At 45.1% G+C, this 14,414-nt stretch overlaps 1 pseudogene; it reads left to right on the top strand.

Moving 5' to 3' along the window:
- The first annotated feature begins 413 nt into the window (after positions 1-413).
- LOC138838658 (transcriptional regulator protein Pur-beta-like) lies at positions 414-1,348 on the top strand (annotated as a pseudogene).
- The last annotated feature ends 13,066 nt before the right edge of the window (positions 1,349-14,414 follow it).

The following is a 14,414-nucleotide window of genomic DNA, read 5'->3' as shown; positions in this document are numbered from 1 at the left end:
TTCAACCAATGCCAGTCTTCGCACTTAAGAATAGTAATTCCTCTCTATAAAATGGGCTTATTCACCACTGGCAGCAAGTATGGCAGCCTTTCGGTCATCACGGTCAGCAAAGGCAGCCTGGAAGGTGGTCACCCAATGGTGGTGGTGCCCTATGATGACAGGCCACAGTCTCCTTGTCACCATTGGCGAGCACCTGGAAGCCCACTTGGGTAGAGTACCCCAGCTCAGTAACAGCCACTGGCCCAGCACACAAGAATTCTCCTTGGGGGATGGGGGATGGCGGCGGCCGGCGATGAGCAGCGGGAGCGCATGAGGAGCCGACAGGCAAGGCTGGGGGGCCCTGGAGCGCGAGCCGCAGGGCGGAGGGCGGGGGCGAGAGCACAGTGGGCGGCGGCAAGGCAGTAGCCAAGAAGATGGTGGACAGCAACAACGGCAGCTAGCACGGCGGCGGTGGTGGCGGCAGCGGTGGCGGGAAGGGAGGCTTCCAGCCCGCACCCCGCGGTGGCGGCCAGCAGGAGAAGCAGAAGCTGGCCTCGAAGTGGCTGGACACCCAGAACAAGCGCTTCTACCTGGATGTGAAGCAGAACACCAAGGGCGGTTTCCTGAAGATCGCAGAGGTGGGCACGGGCAGCTCCAAGAGCCGCCTCACGCTGTCGATTGTGGTGGCGGCCAATTTCTGTGACTCGCTGGGCGACTTCATCGATCACTACGCACAGCTGGGCCCCAGCAGCCCCGAGCAGCTGGCAGCGGGCGCTGAGGAGGGCGGCAGGCCGGCGCACCTCAAGAGCGAGTTCCTGGTGTGTGAGAACTGCAAGTACTACCTGGATCTCAAGGAGAACCAGCGCGGCTCCTTCCTGCACATCCGCCAGACCGTCAACCGCGTCGGCGGCTTTAGCGCAGGCCCAGGGCCTGGCGGCCTCCAGAGCGGCCAGACCATCGTGCTGCCTGCGCAAGGTCTCATCGAATTCCGACACGCTCGCCAAGCTCCTCGATGACTACGGAGGTGAAGACCACGAGCTGGCCAGAGGCCCAAGAGGCGGTGCCGGTGGGGGGGGGGCTGTACGGGGAACTCCCGGAGGGCACCTCTATTACGGTGGACTCCAAACGTTTCTTCTTCGATGTGGGCTGCAACAAGTACAGAGTTTTTCTACTGTGTGAGTGAGGTGAAGCCGTCCTACTGCAATGCCATCACCATGCCCTTCAAGGCCTGGGGCAAGTTTGGTGGCGCCTTCTGCCGGTATGCGGATGAGATGAAAGAAATCCAGGAGCGGCAGAGGGATAAGCTTTACAAGCGTCATGCTGGGGGGGTGGTGAGGAGTCCTAAGGCGAGGAGGTGGATGAGGATTGAAATGGCAGCTTTCCCCCCTGGCCTCCCCCACCCTGTTACCCGCGCCCCCCACCCCCCATCCCCCTGGCTAGTTCCCATTCTTGCTCATTCCCCTGTGAGCTAGTGGAGAGGGAGCCCGGGAGGCCACCAAGGGAGAAAAAAAAACCAACAAAATTAAAAAAAATAATATAGTTAAGAGAAATAACCATAAGACAACAGTCTTGAACAGTGAGTAAAGCAGTAAAGTTCCAGAAATTGACAGCAACCTGCAGAGGACAACAGCATCTCCTCACCTGCAAGTATCTCAGCTTCTATTTCCCACCCGAGGTTCCTAAGCTCATCTAGATAATCCTGAAGGGGATAGATTTCGAGTCTGTGCCCCTAAACACATCTGACTTACCCAGATCCATCTGTGTATAACAGTTGAATTTGTGTTGTACCTGGGTAAATCTAAAGGATCTCTCCAGGCCGAGCCGCCGTTGCAGTGTCTATCCTTCACCTTTATTCTAATCAGCCTTTTGGATCGAGATCTTCACGGAAATTCTTGAGACAGAGAGACCTTTGCAGTTACCCAGTCCTGAGAGTCCAGGTTTATGAAAAGGAATGCAACTTTACACAATCATGGACAAGGCAAAAAAGAATTCAAGAAGCCATCAGTGAATCAAAACAAATTGGATTTTTTTTTAATGATTTTGCATGGAACCTGGCCCCATGTCTTTTCTTTGCAGAATTGTTTTCCGGGATGCAAAAATTCAAAAGCCAATGCTTGAACTAGAGAATTCATTACTAAAATAGTTTAAAAGTTGGGCAAAAGGATTTTTTTTTTCAAAAAATAAAAGCAGTTTTACATTGGGGGTTGCTGAGGTAGGCACAATACGTCAGGCATAAAGCACAAGGCAAACTCGTTGAGTGGATGGGTTGCTGCTCACTAAAGTTCTTCCCTTGATCTCTAAAGGTGGAGGTCATTACCAAGAAGTGGCATTGGTGTGAATGAGAGCCAGATCCCATGGCTCTAGCATATGAGCAAGTGAATTATGGCTAATTTGGCTGTTATAGCCACTGATTGGCTGCATTTTTAACTGTAAAACTTGATGATTTTCTGCAAAAGGGACAGTATGGCTACAAGCCTGAGCTTTAATGGAATATGCATCCTCACAGAGAAGTTGGAAATAACTAAAACTGAAGTCTTAATTCACCTTCAGTTTAATCTGTGGATTTGTTCAAATACTAAAGATCCTCAGGTTCAGAATTCCAGCATCATTTATTCTTTAAAACAAATTTTTAAGAAATTGATCCATCTTATTAGTACCTCACAATCAAAGTTGGCAAATGATGGATGAATGATTAAAGCAGTGCACCCGGTGGAAGCTGAAATCCATCTGTGAATGGAATTGATGTGAACGTGAATATGCTGACTATATCCTGGAAACATTTTTATAACATCTTGAAATTGCAACATACTGGCATTGGCCAGTTTATCCAGCTGTCTTTCAAGAATAAAAGTTGGGGTTTTCATGGATCACCTCTTCTATATTTTAAGTGGATTTTCAGTAGAAATGATTTTTATTAATCAAGTTAATCCCACCCCATCAAAAGGTATTTCTAGAAATGTCACAGGCCTAGGAAACTTTGAATTGAATGGGAGCTAAGGTTCTTTCCAAAGTTTTCAGGTATTCTTTGTGTGACACCTTCTCAACCAGGAGGCAAGTAACCCCATCTCCACAATCTTAGTATTTTTTAACTGCATGCCTGCCCTTTATTTGAGCTGCCTTTTTAATTTATTGCATATCCTTTTTATTATCTTATTTTGGTATTCAATCTATACAATCGTTTTCTATTTATTGGGAAATAAGTAATATACAAAACGGTCATTTTCATGTATTTGTGGGTGGCTGAGAGGGAGGGAGATACTTATGTATATAAAATTAGGCCTTTAAAAAAAAACTAGACTATGACTCAGAATAATGTTGATCTTAGGTTCAAAGAAATAGAAGAGTCACAAACATTGGTGCCCTTTTCAGACTATTTCTCTACTCACATCATTCACATTAGAATTTTTAAACATTTTTTATAGCTTTTCTTTTCAAATTTTCTCCTTTGCCAAGAATGTTTACTAAATTGTATGGGAGCAATAGTATTTTTGATGTTTTAATGACATCCGTATACTTGTACTGTATTTTGTACCACAAGGCAGCTGTTTTCAATAATGTCTCGCTGTATTTACCCATGTGTTTTGAGTGTTTTGTTTCTTTGCTGCGGAGAACAAATTCCTAGTTTTAGTAAAGGAGATGAGAAGCTAGCATTAGGCTTGCAGAAACTGTTTAAGTTTCAACTCTGAGGCATCAATGGAAATTAAGGTTGCAGCTATTAGTTGATCGCTATAACTTTTGCATTTTCAAATCATGTACAATTCCTGTATAGACCAACTTATTTTCTTGCTTCAGTGGTGATTCTGTTGCTCAGCTGCAGTGAGCCAGTTCAATTTTGCAAAGGTGGAGTACCTCTCCTTTTCAAGGGAGTGGTTTATTAACCTTTTTTCTTTTCTTTTTATTTGGCTGAATTGCAGTAACTAGCCTTGCCTTTCTATTCTGTAGAAATGACAGGGTCTTCACAATCTTTACCAGTGGCTACTAAGCTATAATTAGCTGAATAGAAAGAATGTAGAAGTGGTCTGAGGCGTATAGAGTATATGCCAAGAACACTACCATATATGGCATCAGCTTTGGTTACCAGAGAAATTTTCTTAGTCATAAGACCATATAACAGTTATATATCATATGTAAGTCTTTAGATATCAATTTGAGAATCCTCCAAAAAAAGGAGCAAAGAATGTGTAAGCTATGTGATGGCAAAAGTAATTTATATTAAAATTTTGACCTGCCTGTGTAAGATTAAGTGGTGAATGTCCTAGTGGTGGGTTTTTTAGTCTTAAACCAACCTCTGAGGTTTATTTTTCCTGCAGGGGTGTTTCCTCGCCTCTCTTCCAATGTAGGAAGATTGCAGAAGGATGTGGATTAATTGTAGCATTTCACTGATCCTCATTCCTGTGACTAGGGACAATAGAAATCTGCAGAGCATGGAGATTCATTCATTAATACTAGCTTATTAAAGGAAATAGTCTTTGTTCCAGTTAGATAATGGCATTATACAAACTCTGGGAAGCAACTAACTTTTTTGTTTTGTTTTTAGCTGCTTACTACAAACGCTTTAGAAGTTGTTTTTAAAATTTGGCAAACATCCCAGCTAATGAAAATAGTTACATTCCTTAGAAATAGGGAACTAAAACTCCTTTTCAAAAAATTGAGTTTTATTTCAAACTAGCTACAGAGATAAGCCTTTTTTTTTTCAAACAGTCAAAAGAGTCGGTCTCTGTGAAGAGATGTAACTCTAGGTTTCTATTGTCCCTTCTCATCATTTCAGCAAGTGAAATGGCAAATCTGGTGAGCAGATCTTTCAGTGCATATGCTGCACCAAACAAAATGTCAGTCTGTATAGCACCAAAAATCAATCTGAAAAGTAAACCCCAAACCCCCAAATACCCTATGGAACTGTTTGAGGCATATAGGTGGTACAACTGGCTGTAGCTGTGGTACACACATGGCTACTTGTAATGTCACTTTCCATAATTATTTACTGCAGAATGATTGAGAGACTTTTGGTGCAGGCAGCCATTAACCTCCTGCTTCCTTTGTTACGTCTGGGTCACGTTGCAGTAAATTGCAGGTCTTTTAAGAGTTTCAAGCTTCGGTTTTCTCAAAACAAAACAATTATCTTGTCTTATCTGAAAATGCAGGGTTGTGGGCAAAAGAGGCTGGTTACAATAATGCCCTCATATTGAGTGGTCTGTAAATGGCTGCACACTTCAGGCACTGTTGTTGACGAAGATGCTTAAATATGACCTTGACTGGCTTTACAGGGGTGTAGAATGTAATCTACACAAGGTGACTGTGCATCTACCTTTCTCTTGAGGTGGATAAAATTAAGAAGCTGGAGTGTGTAAACCATGCACATAAGTATTCTTCACTGTAAATTTGGTTTTCATTTTTAACCCAATTATGTAATTTTTCCAATGCACAACTGATCTCTAAGTAGATATTCATTTGAAAATCGTGTGGCCTTGATCAGTGAGAAGGGAGAGGAAAGAAGTGACTTTTTGCTTATATGAAAATGACTTGTTTCCTGAGAGTTGTTCTATAACACTCTAGGTATGTTTTTGATTGTATCCTTTTTGATTGGGGAACGTTAATGTTTTGATCCTGGAGCTAATTCAATTGAGTTTTCTATGTATCAGAATTTCTCTGATGAATAACAAAGTTGACAGCTTTGATGTCCAATCTCAGGTTTTTTTTAAAATATAGTGGAGTGAAATCCCCACTATTATGAATTCTTTAAATCAATATTAATTTAGGACACTTTAAAAGTCTTGTGCATAAGTAAGGCCTGTTCAGAGAGCAGACTTTTTTGCTCCTTATCCACAGTTGTGAAAAAGTGTCAAGTGATTTTTGCATTGTATATTTCCATTTTATCCCTGACATATTTCTCAAAGATAAAGCACTTTTTGATCATGAAATGCATAGGATCTTTGTGTGATGTGGATCATGGTTTCTCAGGCTCCCCTAGATATTCTGTTTATGAATATTATTCTAACTTTATGTCAGGAGAGTAGAAATCTTTGCTAACGTTAGAAAGTTTGTATTGTTGATTTAGAATACATTTTGATAGTTTCCAATGGATGGGAGAGTAAAAAATGCTGCATTAACAATTTAATAAGTTACTTTCCCTTAAGCCTTAAGGTAACTTTTTCTTTTCTGTCAACAACAGCACTGAAGTTACAGTAAATGAATGAGATTATCAGTTTTCAGGGTTGTTTTAAGAGTACTGTAAATCAATTAGCTATCTTCTGAAAGAGTTACAATTCCCATTCAGTATACTGGATAATGGGTGTAAGGGTGGGGGTAGGGCAGGGTGGGGGGAGATAGTTTGTAGAAAAGAAAAAAGAAAAAAAGAACCATGTTTACCTTAAAATACTGACAAGAGAAAAGTCCATATGTCCCATTTGAAATTCCATACTCAAGGTGGAAATGACAAATTACAGCCTCATTTCTTCTGCTTTTAATTTAGAAAAAAAGTATTCATTTTTAATATTAGCTTCAGAAGTTTCTTGAGATAACTGGACTCTTGAGTAGCAATTTCCATTGCCATATCTGACTTGACTGTCTAAGTCATCCTCAGACCTTATTCTTAAAACCTAGTTTCATTACTGGAACATGTGCAATCCACTTTTCAGTACTGAAAGTTAAATTCAGAAAATGGAAAAATAAAATTGCATCAGCATTGTAAAGATTTCTTGTCCTGGGGATTCCCAATTGCAATGTGTCCCCCTGAATCAAGCAAGGCCTTTGTGAATGCATTTTGTATTTCCTAATGCAGTATGGAATATACTGTCCACGTCTGTTCACAGTCTTACTCTCGTTTGAGACTCTAACTCATACTTTCTTGGAATTAGACATTCCAATTGGGACAGATAGAACCATGTTAAAGCAAGCAGATACCATATTGTTAGCTTTACCACAGTAAACTAGTAAAAGGAAGAGCACAACTTTATTAGAAGCTAAACTAGCATGATAGTGAAATTTTTTAACTCAACTTTTCTAATTGATTTTTGCATCCGGGAGCAATTTTTATTTTCCCCATGCTATATCTGCTATCCACTGACAAATAAGAGAGGGCACTGTAGGGAGCCAGGGTAAACGCCATTACAAGATGGCGCCCACTCCCTTGCAGCTTTGAGGTAACCACTCCATTTCAGGCAGTGCTTGGCGGGACGGTGGGTCCTGGGCTTTGCACATGCGCGAGCCACGTAGAGTCCCCAGCCAATCCCGTGGCACCTGGTGCCGGTGAAAGGCAGACGACCAATGATAGAAAGACCCGTGTTCCTATTCCCTATATAAGCGGCCATGTTTTGGGTGCACACTCTCTCGCGCTCAAGCTCTCCCATCAACTAAAAGGCTCTCCAATAAAGCGTGATCTGAGAAGACTCCCGGTGTGGAGGTCGTTTTTTCTCGCTGGCCGAGAAGGCGTTTGCCGCAAGTGGTGCCGAAACCCGGGACCCGCGCGAGAGGCCGAGCAAGAGCCAGAACTCAACACGCGGAGAGGGGACATCGTTAAATATCCCCCGGTATGCTGTTCACTGTAGATTTAGATATTTATTGGTTGCTTGCATTGCTTCTTCCTTTGTGGCTTGTCTTTTTGATGGTGCACACTTGCCTCGAGGAGGTAGGGTTTGATTTAATCCAGGAAGGATGCAAAGTACTAACACGGCATCAGGATAGTCTATCAGAGTCAGCATCCAGTAAAGGTGAGGAAAATAGGCCTAAAAGAAAAAGGGAAAAAAGACAAAAGGATCCTAAAGAATTAAAGCAGGAGGGACTGCAGTCCTCACAAAAGGAGAAGGTTCTTAGGGAGGAGGGGGTCTCAAGGAGACCCCTATGCCCTTCTTTAAAAGCAAATCAGTTCTCAGACCTACATATGGAAGGGCGGGACCAAGAATGCAGTGATCTTGTGAGTGACTCAGAGGAAGAAATGTTAGAGGAGGAGGGAGAGCATCTTGATCCAGCTCATAGTGAAGACTTAGAAGAGGCTGCGGCTGAGTATGAGGCAGACAGATATGGGGGGTGGCGCCCTGTAGGGGTGGGAGTACCGCAGCAGCCAGGAAGAGGAAACGGAGCTGGCCCTCACCCGTCGGCCCCCCCGCCCTGCCCGCCGGAGGGGCGGAGTCACTTTATAAAAGGAAGCACCTGGTCGCGGCTGGCGGCCGCTTTTCCAGTTTTTGAAAATCCAATTACTAATGAAAGAAATTTTGAGCCGGTTTCCTACTTCCAGCTTAAGGATTTAGTTGAGGCAGTCCGGACTTATGGAGTGACGGCTAATTATACCACTGCCCTGCTCCGAAGACTGACCGCCAATGCTATGACGCCCACGGACTGGTTTGAGGTAGCCCGTACCTGTCTCAATCATGGGCAGTTCCTCGATTTCCGGTCTATTGTTCAAGACAAGGCTCAAGCCCAATACAGACAAAATGTCCGTGACGGGCACCCGGACTGGACAGTAGATATGCTTCTCGGGCAGGGACCCTACACGGTAGACCAGACAGGATATCCCTTTGAAGTATACCGCCAGGTAAACGAGATCTTTTACAAGTCCTGGCGGGCCCTCCCAAACAAGGGAGAGATGGCTGGCAATCTAACAAAAATCATGCAGGCCCCTAATGAGCCATTTTCTGATTTTGTTGCCCGTATGCTAGAGACAGCCGAGCGGGTGTTAGGAAATCTGGAAACAGCCATGCCATTTGTACAGCAAATCATTTTTGAACAAAGCACCAAGGAATGTCAGAGGGCAATTACCCCAGTAAGAACTCAAAGCCTAGAAGCTTGGTTAAAAGCCTGCAGAGAAGTAGGTGGCCCCCTGACCAATGCGGGGCTGGCGGCTGCTGTCTTGTCGGCTGCCGGGGCCGCAAAAGATAGTAAAGGAAAAGGGTGTTTCCGGTGTGGTCAGTTGGGACATTTTAGACAATAGTGCCCACAAAATGGTGGTCCTGCGCAAAACATAACCAGGCTGCCAAGGACTCCAGGAGTGTGTCCTCGTTGTAAAAAGGGAAAGCATTGGGTCAACGAGTGCAGGCCAGTTAGAGACATCAATGGACATTTTATCCCCCAAATTACTCCAAACGCTGATTCGGAACCAGAGCCAAAAAACGGGAAGGAGGGCCCTCATCCCCAGGGCCCGAAAATTTATGGGGCATTTCAGACTCTGGCTCCCGGACAGCACCCACAACAACCCCCCAGCCAAAGAGAGCAACCTCAGGCTCCGCAGGGTTGGACCTCTGTGCCACCTCCGGACGGGTATTAACACAGCAGATGGGTGTCCAGATTGTGGAGACAGACATGAGAGGACCCCTAGATGAAGGCACTGTAGGAATAGTTTTAGGACGCTCCTCCTCCACAATGAGAGGATTAATAATTTTCCCGGGAGTGATTGACCCTGACTATACGGGGACTATCAAGGTCCTCTGCCATGTCCCCCATGGAGTGGTGTCCATTTCTCCCGGGGATAGAATCGCACAGCTCCTGCTTTTGCCTTCTCTTCATGGCAACTTCCCTGCTAAGGAGATAGAGGAGATAAAGGGCTAGGCTCCACTGGAGTCGACCTTACATGCCTGTCCATAACTTTAGACCAAAGACCCATGCTAACTCTCCAAGTGGAAGGGAGAAGATTTGAGGGACTGGTGGATACAGGGGCAGATCGAAGCATCATCCAAAGAGGGGAGTGGCCAAAGCAATGGCCAACTCAGAAATCCTCCCAGACCTTACAAGGGCTGGGCTATGCCGATGCCCCACAGTTAAGTGCAAAAGAATTGACTTGGAGAACAGACGAAGGCCAAGTTCGAAAAATGCAGCCATTTGTGGTAGACATCCCTGTCAATCTTTGGGGAAGAGATGTGCAGCAACAGCTAAAGCTAACTTTAACCAATGATTATTCTGAGGCCAATCAGAATATGATGAAACAGCAAGGATTTGTGCCAGCCTTGGGGCTTGGTCGGCGTCTCCAAGGACGCAAGGAGACGATAGAGCCACTTCATAAACAGGACAGGAAGGGTTTGGGTTTTTCTTAGGGGCCTCTGAAAACAAAGCTTCCACTGAAGGTGTGGTACCCATACCTTGGTTACCACAAAAGGCGGTGTGGGTTCCTCAGTGGCCCCTCTCTCGAGAAAAATTGGAAGTGGCTCAAACTCTTGTCCAGGAACAGCTGCAGCTGGGGCATGTTGAGCTTTCAGTGTCATCTTGGAATACCCCAATTTTTGAGATTAGAAAGGCCTCCGGAAAATGGAGATTATTACATGACCTTAGAGCAGTAAATGCCCAGATGCAAATTATGGGACCCATCCAAAGGGGACTTCCATGGCTCTCTGCGTTACCTCGAGAGTGGCCTATTTTAGCTTTAGATATTAAGGATTGCTTTTTTTCCATACCTCTTTATGAAAAGGATAGGGAGCGCTTTGCCTTTACTTTGCCCTCTGTTAATCATGAAACCCCAGATGCTCGCTATCAGTGGAAAGTTCTCCCCCAAGGGATGGCTAATAGCCCAACAATTTGTCAATTGTTCGTAGGGGATGCATTAACCCCTGTCAGGAAAAAATTTCCAAAAGTACGGATTGTCCATTATATGGATGATATCTAGTTGGCTGCTCCCTCGGTAGTGACTCTTCATAAAGTGTTTGGGCAGGTAACGGAGACCTTAGCTGATAAAGGACTGATTATTGCCCCTGAAAAGGTTCAACAGACTAGTGTTGTTCAATTTCTGGGAACCATAGTTTCTCCTACTGAGATTAAACCACAAGAACTTTCCATTCGAACTGGTCATCTCAAAACACTTAATGATTTTCAGCAATTGGCAGGAGATATTAATTGGATAAGGGGGTTTCTTAATCTCCCTCGGTCAGAGTTGTTACCTTTATTTGCCATTTTGGAGGGTGACCCTGAAGTCACCTCCTCTAGATCCCTGACACCTTTAGCACTAAATTCCCTACAAAAGGTTGAGGCAGCTTTGTCTAGGGCTCAACTTTCACGGGTTGATTTAAAATTACCTATCGATTTATGTATATTAAAAACAAAAAATTATCCCACGGGGGTTCTTTGGCAAAATGGCCCCTTATGGTGGCTCCACGGCAATTCTGTGGGAGCAAAAACTGTTCAATATTTTCCTGAATTAGTGTCTAAGCAGGCAATTTTGGGTATAAAGTATTGTTTGATGCACTTTGCAAAAATTCCAGATAAATTAATTATTCCATAAACCCGTGAGCAAGTTGAAATTTTAGCAGCCACAGTGGATATGTGGGCAATTCTTGTTTGCTCATTTCCAAATGTAATTGATAACCATTATCCTAAGCATCATCTGCTTGCCATAGTTAACAAAAATTTAGTGTATTTTCCTGTTGTCACTTCAAAGAGCCCTTGGTTGATGCTCTGACCATCTTTACGGATGGATCAAAAGCTGGACAAGGTGCCCTTTTTGTTCAAGGAAACAAACAGCCGGTAGTCTTTAATTTTCGGCCGAATGTCCCACAGGCTGTTGAATGTGTAATTGTGCTTGAAGTTTTTAAAAGATTTGATCAACCTTTTAATTTATTTTCTGATTCATTATATGTTGTAAATGCCGTTGCTTCTCTTGAAGTTGCTGCTTCAATTAAGCAGGCCAGTACAATTTCTAATGTTTTGTTACAGATTCAGTCCCTTATCTTAAACAGAAAACACTCTTTTTATATTGGACATATTCGCGCCCACTCTATGTTGCCGGGCCCGATGGCAAGCTGTAATGATTTGGTGGACCAGGCAACTCGGGCTGTGGCTCTGGTCGCTGCTGATCCTGTAGAATTGGCAAAAGACTTTCATAGATTGTATCATGTACCAACTAATACCCTTAGGAAAAGATATAATTTGTCCAGGCATGTGGCAAGAGATATTGTTAAAGCCTGTAAATCCTGTGTTACCTTTCTTCATCCTCCCCATGTGGGGGTAAACCCCAGGGGGTTGAGACCAAACGCCCTATGGCAAATGGATGTTACTCATCTGACAGAATTTGGTAAGTTAAAATATTTACATGTGTCTGTGGACACCTTTTCTGGTGTCATTCATGCCACACCTTTGGCAGGAGAAAAGGTGTCTCACGTCAAAATACACTGCTTAGAAGCTTGGGCAGCTTGGGGAAAGCCCCTTAGACTTAAGACGGATAATGGCCCTGCTTATACTTCCCATGGTTTTCGCGCCTTTTGTGCACAAATGCAGGTTGACCACACCACCGGACTGCCCTACAATCCTCAAGGACAAGGTATAGTGGAAAGAGCTAATAGAAGCATAAAAGAGATGCTTCAAAAACAAAAAGGGGGAATTGCTGAGTCAGCGTCCCCCAGGGAAAGACTTTCTCTTGCGCTCTTTTGTAGGGAGCCGAGGCGAGACTCCGCCCACTCCCTTGCAGTTTTGAGGATTACCACTCCAGACGGTGCTTGGCGGGACGCCTGGGCTGTGCGCGTGCGTGAGCCCGGTAGTGTCCCCAGCCAATCCCATGACACCTGGTGACGGTAAAAGGCAGGCGACCAACAATAGAAAAGACCCGTGTTCGAATTCCCTATATAAGCGGCTGTGTTTCGGGTGCACGCTCTCTCGCGCCCAAGCTCTCCTACAACTAAAAGGCTCTCCAATAAAGCGTGATCTGAGAAGACTCCTGGAGTGGTGGTCGTTTTTCCTTGCTGGTCGAGTAGACGGTCACTACAACTGGTGCTGAAACCCGGGAACGAACCTGGGACGGGACCCGCGCGAGAGGCCGAATTGGAGCCAGAACTCAACACGCGGAGAGGAGACGTCGGTAAATATCCCCCGGTATGCTGTTCACTGTAGATTTAGATATTTATTGGTTGCTTGCATTGCTTCTTCCCTTGTGGCTTGTCTTTTTGATGGTGCGCAGTTGCCTCGTGGAGGGAGGGTTTGATTTAATCCAGGAAGGACGCAAAGTACTAACGCAGCATCAGGATAGTCTATCAGAGTCAGTATACAGTAATGGGGAGGAAAAGAGGCCTAAAAGAAAAAGGGAAAAAAGACAGAAGGATCCTAAAGAATTAAAGCGAGAGGGGCTGCAGCCCTCACAAAAGGAGAAGGGTTTCAGAGAGGAGGGGGTCTCAAGGAGACTCCCTTGCCCTTCTTTAAAAGCAAACCGGTTCTCAGCCCTACATGTGGAAGGGCGGGACCAAGAATATAGTAATCTTGTGAGTGACTCAGAGGAAGAAATGTTAGAGGAGGAGGGAGAACAGCTCGATCCAGCTGATAGTGAAGACTTAGAAGAGGCTGCGGCGGAGCACGTGGCAGACAGATATGGAGGGTGGCGCCCCCTAGGGGTGGGAGTACCGCAGCAGCCAGGGAGAGGAAACGGAGCTGCCCCTCACCCGTCAGCCCCCCCGCCGTGCCCGCCGGCAGGGAAGAGTCACTTTATAAAAGGCAGCACCTGGTCGCCATTAGCGGCCGCTTTTCCAGTTTTTGAGAATCCCATTACTGCTGAAAGAAATTTTGAGCCGGTTTCCTACTCCCAGTTAAAAGATTTAGTTGAGGCAGTCAGGACTTATGGAGTGACGGCCAATTATACCACTGCCTTGCTTCAAAGGCTAACTATTAATGCTTCAAAAGAGCAATGTGAATACAGCCAGAAGCTTCGGACAGGCCTGTAAAACAGCAGGTCCCGAACTTACCACTAACTAGCAAAACTGACAGAAAACTCATAGAAAAAGTTAAGAAGCCTTCCTGCTGGTGTGCACTCCTTACAATAGCAGACTTTTGCAAATGGAATTTTACAGTCTATATTTAAAGAATTGTATGTTTGTAACAAATAAAGTATGCGGAAAAGTGAAAAAAAAAAGAATTCTCCTTGGGGCAACAGCTCCCTATTAGGACTACCTTAGCCTGTCATGAGGAATTTCTGGTCAATAGGGACTGTCACCCAACTCTACTGCTAGCCCCTATATCCCATGCCCATCGAGGGCCCAACTACCCACCCTGCCTGCGTGAGCAGGTGACCTGGTTCCTACCTGCCAGAGGAGCCAAAGCCAAAGGAAGTAAGAAGGTCATGGCCACACAAAGGCCACCCATGCGTGTGAGCACATGGGCTGCAGCCAAACCTATCCAAGGAGCTCTCATCTCAAGGTGCATTTCTGAACCCATACAGGTGAGACACCTTACCTTACCACTGTGACTGGGATGGCTTTGGGTAGAAGTTTGCCCACTCTGATGAACTGAACAGGCAACAATAGTCGTGCTGCCATTCCTGTGCCACAAGTTCAACAGCCTTGTCCAGGTTGGTCTCCTGGCTTGACCCATAGAGAGAGTCTTATCCAGATAGGTCCCCTGGCCTGAAACATAGAGACTGCCTTGTCCAGGTGAGTCTCCTGGCTTGACTCACAGAGACGGCCTTGTCCAGGTGGGCTCACCTGGACTGACACATAGACGGCCTTGTCCAGGTGGGTCTCATCGCCTGGTGCATACAGATT

This window comes from Dipodomys merriami, unplaced genomic scaffold (assembly GCF_024711535.1).
Source record: "Dipodomys merriami isolate MVZ:Mamm:240054 unplaced genomic scaffold, mDipMer1.0.p SCAF_2865, whole genome shotgun sequence".
Taxonomy (NCBI): Eukaryota; Metazoa; Chordata; class Mammalia; order Rodentia; family Heteromyidae; genus Dipodomys; species Dipodomys merriami.
Note: the sequence above shows the minus strand (reverse complement) of the source record. Positions and strands in the feature narration are given on the sequence as shown.